This window comes from Mytilus trossulus, chromosome 4 (genome assembly GCF_036588685.1).
Source record: "Mytilus trossulus isolate FHL-02 chromosome 4, PNRI_Mtr1.1.1.hap1, whole genome shotgun sequence".
Classification (NCBI taxonomy): domain Eukaryota; kingdom Metazoa; phylum Mollusca; class Bivalvia; order Mytilida; family Mytilidae; genus Mytilus; species Mytilus trossulus.
The window spans coordinates 27310490-27318301 of NC_086376.1; the positions used below are offsets into that span (position 1 = coordinate 27310490).

The following is a 7812-nucleotide window of genomic DNA, read 5'->3' on the forward strand; positions in this document are numbered from 1 at the left end:
GCTCTTAATTAAAGAAAGCTAATACAGATAAGATGAATAATTATTCCGAAAGAACAATAATTTCTCCGAATATCCCTCCATAGACAACATTTCTAACTAATAAATATGCGTAAATCCTCAGGAGTTCACGAAATAAAGGGACCGGAAACTTCTAGTGGGGTGAGAGCAAGTGTTGATTTTACCCAATCATAATCCTGGAAATTTATAGGAGGTCAGATAATATACTTTATCGGTCGTCCCACTGTCTATATCACTCTGCTGAACTCTTAATAAAATTGTAGATCACATATTTGTGTCGTCAAACACGTTGACTCGGTTTTAATAAACTTTACCAGGACATATCAGCGACGTCATAAGCATTTACGATAAAATTTAATACAAGAATATACTTTTGTTTCCCCATAAATGATAACCAATACTCACCTTACATACAAAAGAAGTTGGGTCGTTCAATAAGTATCTACACTGATCGTTCAGTGTATATCGTTGTCCGGGTAATATAGATCTGTCCAGAAAACTAAAATCGTTTTGCGCTGAATGATGGTTTAAACATTCATATCTATGTGCATACGTGGTCTCGTTCGATATCATATCACTCAGGCTAAATGAAAGGGATGAAAAATATACATATAAATATATACAAGTCTAAATTGAAAACTATGTTCAAACCTATAATTGCGTGGGATAAAAACCGCAATTTTTATACGTGTTCATGTTAAACAAATTTCGTTGTAGATGGGTCTAAATACAGCACAAAAATTATTTTTCAAAAGACCAAAAGAGTGAAAAAAAAATATTAACAAAACGCATTTGGCTAACAGGTTGAACAACTGATGTTCTTAAACCTTGCTGATTGCCATTGACGATTACCAAATAAATTGATCATTAGCATCTTGGTAAAAAGTTAAAACAACACTATTTCAATGTATTTAAATATCTTATGAAAAGGCTGACTTTAAAGGTTGAAGAAAAAACTACAACAACTGTAATATTCCTATTTTGGAACAGGCATTTTCAATGGTACGAAATGGTGCATTGAATCTGGTTTTTTTTTTAGCGCTAAACCTCTCACTTGTACGGTAGTCACAGCAATATCCATTAAATTCACAATGAAGCGTAAATAACAAGGACTCCACCAACAACTAGGAGTTATTTTAGGTGGTATGGAAAGGGAAGTAGATTCTGCTCCATATGTGGCACCCGTCGTATAAGACTTCTTTCCTTCGATGGTCTATACAAAAAGAGTCTTTTTTAAATTGCAGTTTTAATATTCACTAAAGTCTATCGTCTATTAAGTTTCTTCCAACACTTTAAATTTCTAACAAGTAAGTAACCCCCTGAGTACAAACATACCGGAATACCAACTTCATCATAAGGCTAACTTTACATACAGTGGATTCATTATCATTCATTGTATACCAGTTTTTGTTGATTTCTTTGAAACAGGTATACCGCGAATTAAAATTTTTAACGAATTAAAATGTTTGTATAGACCCGTATGACGACTTTGGCATAACCACGGAATTAATTATCTCCGAAAATGAAACTTTACTCAACCTACGAAATTTTGTATCTACGAAAATAAATGAACACACAATATGTACAATATTAACCTTGTGATGATAAATAATCCTTAAATAGAATTAACGGTACTAATTTTCTTGCACCAGATGCGCATTTCGACAATACATGTCTCTTCAGTGATGCTCGTGGCCAAAATATTTGAAATCCAAAGCTTATATAAAAGATGAAGAGCTATAATCCAAAAGGTCCAAAAAGTATAGCCAAATCCGTGAAAGAAATCAGAGCTTTGCACGAGGGAGATACATTCCTTAATTTGTAATAATTTCTATCATTTTGTAACAGCAAATTTTAATAACACAAAAAATCCGTATTTTCATGCCAGTACCGAAGTACTAGCTACTGGGCTGGTGATACCCTCGGGGACTAATAGTCCACCAGCAGAGGCATCGACCCAGTGGTAGTAAATAGAATTAACGGTACTAATTTTCTTGCACCAGATGCGCATTTCGACAATACATGTCTCTTCAGTGATGCTCGTGGCCAAAATATTTGAAATCCAAAGCTTATATAAAAGATGAAGAGCTATAATCCAAAAGGTCCAAAAAGTATAGCCAAATCCGTGAAAGAAATCAGAGCTTTGCACGAGGGAGATACATTTCTTAATTTATAATAATTTCTATCATTTTGTAACAGCAAATTTTAATAACAAAAAAAATCCGTATTTTCATGCCAGTACCGAAAGGTCCTCACAACTAAATTACAACAAAGTTAAACTTTCTTTAAAAAAGACAATTGCGCCAAAGTTTTGCAACATTCCCTAAATTTAGAACGCATTTGCAACAATTACGAGATTACTCGTCTCCTTGATGCAAACCAGACTGCTAGCTTTATTAACTGCTGTTTTTCTTTCCTTTGACAACGATGCTTTCTCTGCGAAACATTGTTTGCAAAGACTCTCCGTATATTTTTACACAATTTTGTGATTAGCTGGGAGTTACTAAAGTACTTAAAACTAGTTCTACACATACATATTATTGTTCCGTTTCCACTGGGTTTGTACAACACGACGGTAAAGGTTATTTTAAGGTAAAAGGATACGGTCAATAGCATCTTTGGATTTTTACAGGAAAGTTTTAAAAATGTTCGTTCGTTTGGTTTAGCTCACTACAAGTGCATATGACCTTTTGCCGCGAAAGTTAGCTCACGTTTTTCAAGATAACGTTCAACTCAACTGGTACATTTTTGCACATATGAGGCCCAAGTTTGAAGATTTAATTCATCACAATGTTGAGACATATCTTCATTGGCGTCTCCAGGCTGGAGATATATGTGTGCGCCTGCGTCCTTGATCTGCTGCGACAAATATTGCAACATGATCGGCAAATAATTACATGCAACAACATTAGGGCATTGCTATCACCCATGCCGTAGATGCCTAGCATTGTTATCAGCGAGAGGTGGTCATAATTAAATGACACCGGAGTTAACCGGACTTTTATTTATCAACCTCAAGGACATTGACTGTCTTCTTCTTTAAATAATTTCGTTTTAAATGAATAATTTCCACTTAAATACATAATTTAAAATCCTTTAAAATCATGCGTTTTCTTCTTTGAAAACTTAACTAAAAAGTCACGATTATCAATTGAACAGAAAATTGAAAATATTTGATGCTAAACTACTCATCATTGAGATGTTGTGAGTTTCACGGCCGCTTAAATTAATGATAACGCCATGGTTCATACTACCGCTGTTTGTTGATAGTAATGTATTGATGTTTAAGCATATGCTAATGTAATTATTCTGTAAGCTCATTCATTCCAATTCATTTATTTCTTTTCTAACTTATTGATTTACAAAATGATTACGACAGTTGTCGCATTGCGGAGCAGAATGACTGACTTAAATGTAAAATCTTATAAGTACTCTTGCTTTTTGAGATAGCCTCTAATGAACTATGCTTTAGTTTAATATTTCTTTCTTAGTAGATTTGTACTGAAACATAAGATGTGACAATGAGACAACTTTCCACAAGAGACCAAATGGCACAGAAATGAACAACTATGGGTCACCGTACGGCCTTGAAGAACGAGCAAAGACAATAGTTCGTTCTATGAAGGATTGAATGTTAATATGTTTTCATAGATTAAAACAAATATATCAATTGTTTTGAGATTCTTCAAGAAAGAGCTAGTTATATGTTTTTTTATTTTATTTTGAATAGTGCATAATGCCCATGCTCTAAAAAGTAGTAATGTTGTGAAACGGGGAAGTATCAAATTAAAAATGTAGTCATAGTTTGATATAACATATCTATTTGGATGTTTACTATATTTTTCTAACTATAAAAAAGAAGTTGTGGTATGATTGCCAATGAGACAACTCTCCACAAGAGACCAAATGACAAAGAAATTAAAAACTATAGGTAACCGAACAGCATTCAACAATGAGCACTTACAACCAACTGAAAAATAAAATCATGCATCTTAGACTAAATATTTGAGTAATTAGGCAATTTATTAGGGTACGCATTTAAGGTACAAAGGAGCACATCGATGTGTATTATTCCTTGGTGCACTTTACGGTATTCGTACACCCATATGCTATTTATGTGCCACTTAATGGTCTAATCTTCTAAAATCTATCACCAACTTTTATATATATATATTAATATACTTACTCCTTAAGGTGCGCACGAATGCTTTCAATGCAGCATGGAGAAAATCTGTAGGGATTGGTCCTATATTTGTATGTAGCAACGTTAAAGTTCGGCGACATTACGAACTGTTCCTCTGTCGAACACCCGGGAGTGATATCATGGTCACACCTCATACTGAAAATAAAGTCAAGGAGTTTAATGAAATTTTGGTTTACAGTTGTTGTCCATTCGTTTTTTATGTGTTTTGTCATTTGATTTTGCCATGATTAAGGAAATTTTCGATTTGATTTTCCTCTGAGTTCAGTATTTTTGTGATCTTGCTTTTTATCTAGAGTTTAGTTCATACCACAATAAATATACAATGACATAATGAACATAATGTACCTCAAATCAAAGTCGTCAGTTTTCGTCAGTTGATATGGATATCTACGATTAAACTCATACTGGAATTAAACATATTGTGACAATATGAGCACATCTCGTACTCTTATTTAATATTTAGCATCTCCATGTTGCATCAGTTCAAAGGGACATCTAGGGTTTGAGTCATACAGTATTTAAGTTTACAGTATCAATATGGACACATCACGTTGTAAAATTCAAAGTCTAGCAACTTAATGTAACATCAGTTTTCAGGTAATCTAGAACTCAACTCATACAGAAAAAAATGTACAATGCCAATATGGCCACACAAGTTAGCTGATTTCAAAATATAGCAACTCATCTAGGGTTCGAGTCATACTGAAATTAAATATCCAGTATCAATATGAACACATCCCGTACTTTATTTAAACTAACTGTGTTCTGGTATTGTGAATGCTAAAAGAGGCATCAGTTTCGAGTTAAACAAATTATGGGTCATCTATTTATAGTGCTCATCCAACGGACTATCATCGTTGCTCAAGACCATACTCGCAAATGGTCTAAAGGAAGAGAAATTTAGTCCTTGAAATTTTCTCGCAGAAACGGGGATTTGTGTTTGAAGGCTAATGCGCTCAACCACTACACCACGGATTTCCTAATTTACCGCTTCATTTTGTTTATCTGCTTTATCCGATTGTCAACACTTATTCATTTAATTAATACAATTGTTCAAAGGGTATTAATAAGTGCCAAAGATGTTATTTTAATTATTAAACAGTTTGGTGGGTTCATTCTTATCATTGCGCAAGTATGATATTTTAGATATGGTACAAAAATCAACCCAAAAAAATGGATTCGTTTTGACCCCAGATAACTTTTGAAATGTTTATATCATTGAAAAAGCTCCAAATTATTTCCCTTTGCTGCAAAAATGACATTTTTGGGCATTGAAATTAAAATATTTTTTTTTACACATCGGTGTCCTTTTTGTATTACTGTTTTCAAATAAGCTGTACAAAAACTAAAAAATTGTAAAATTTAAGCGGTTTCTGTAATTAGGTTATTTTTCTATTTCGATATTACTTCTTTTTCTCCTTTTAGATCAACTGAAATGTATGCTTCTTTCGGAGGCAAATTGTGAGCTTAAATGAACGGTGATCCCATATTTTTATTTCATTTTTCCATTATGTATATGATAAAGGTCACTTATAAAAAAATAAAGCGAAATCCTATATCAAAATAAAAAAAAATTATACACGTGAGCCCCCTTAAATAAAGGCAACAGTAGTATACCGCTGTTCAAAACTCATAAATCCATGGACAAAAAACAAAATCGGGGTAACGAACTAAAACCGAAGGAAACGCATTAAATATAAGAGGAGAACAACGACACAACACCGAAACGGACCAAGCATCAAACAAAACACCACGAGAATAACAAATATAACATCAAAACCAAATACATGAATTTGGGATAGACAAGTACCGTGCCACGTCTTATCTCAATATCTCAAAAATAAGAGAAAACACAAACGACTCAACGTTAAAATGCAACACACACAGAAACGAACAATAATGGCCATCTTCCTGACTTGGTACAGGACACTTTTAAAGGAGAATAAAAGTGGTGGGTTGAACCTGGTTTTGTGGCATGCCAAACCTCGCACCTTAATGGCCAAGTTAAATATAACATTGAAATGACAACATAATATTACAGGACTACAATACAAATAAATAGGAGAACATATTAGACAAAGAAAAACATGATTAATAGATAACAAAAAGCATCAGGTTTAAAATTCAATATGTCAAAAACGCGCCTTGTCCACACAAGACTCACAATATAAAAGATCGAAAGTGAAAAAAAGTATAAAGTTGTACAGCACTGAAGATCAAAAGTTGAAAAGGTTTTGCCAAATACGGCATTGTTTTTATGCCCGGGATAAGAATTTTATTATTATATAGAACAATTTATGCTATTGCAAACAGTAAATTTTATCAAATGAATGAAAGAGATATACTTTATGAAACTGAAGTATTAACTTATTACAGAAAACTAAACCCGAATACATAACGCCCAGATATAAAAGATCATATGTGAAAACAGTACAAAGTTGTACAGCACTGAAGATCAAAAGTTGAAAAGGTTTTGCCAAATACGGCATTGTTTTTATGCCCGGGATAAGAACATCCTTATTATATAGAACAATTTATGCTATTGCAAACAGTAAATATTAACAAATGAGTATGAAACAGATATACATAATGAAACTGAAGTATTAACTAATTACAGAAAACTAAACCCGAATCAGTCCAGGCGTCAACGCAATTAAAAAAATGACGTCACATACTTAAGAGAGATATAAGCTGTGTATGACTTACTTGTGAGCTAATTCGTGTGCAGCAGTCCTTGCAACAAATCCTATCGCTGGTGACTCGATGATCGAGACAGCGTACCAAGGTTGTTTACATATGATACCTTCTTTATTATTAACGTACGTATATCCTAAATATCAAAACTTATACAATTAATTAAAGACAATAATTTTCTTTCATTATATTGTTTATGTGTGCTTATGTACTTGCATATCTAGCCTTTGTTAGTCTTGTATGATTTCAGTTTATGTTCTTTTATTTATTTTGGAGTTCCATTATCACTGAAATTGTACACATTTTTGTTTAGGGGGCAGCTGTAGCACGCCTTCCGCTGTTAAATTTTCTCGCTGTATTGAATATCCAATGGTGTCCATCGGCTGTTTTTTTGTCGGGTTTTTGTCTCTTTGACACATTACCCATTTCTATTCTCAGTTATGTGCATAATAGCAAGTAGGATGTTAAATTCACTGAATATGCTTTCCATAACCATAATCTACCTACATAGCTTACATTGGTCTTAAAAGGGAAAACAACCGTTTCACCCGATCCTTTTGCTTTATCGATACTAACATTGTTAATGAAAAAAATGTCAGTCAGTCCTATTGTGTGATATTCCATGAGAAATGATTTGAGCGTCACTGACGAGTCTTATGTAGACGAAACGCTCGTCTGGCGTACTAAATTTGAATCCTGGAACCTTTGATAACTTTTTATGTTTACATGTATTGATGTTGTTCATTTCATTCCGTGTATGATATCGATGTTAATTGATATCTGATTAATTAGATATAAAAGTGGGGTTTCAGACGATATAGTATTTCCAGTAAGTTAGAAAATGGGCTATTGGTAAATTCCATGTCTTTTTGTTTTTTCTGTCTCTGGTTCAGAAA

The 7812-nt window shown here is 33.3% G+C and overlaps 1 long non-coding RNA gene across 1 annotated transcript; it reads right to left on the minus strand.

Moving 5' to 3' along the window:
• Nucleotides 1-432: 432 nt before the first annotated feature.
• LOC134713837 (uncharacterized) lies at nucleotides 433-7017 on the minus strand. The gene is made up of 3 exons (XR_010106400.1): nucleotides 6929-7017; nucleotides 4205-4357; nucleotides 433-601 (listed from the first exon to the last, which is right to left on the minus strand). It is a non-coding gene; the product is annotated as an uncharacterized LOC134713837 (long non-coding RNA).
• Nucleotides 7018-7812: the final 795 nt, after the last annotated feature.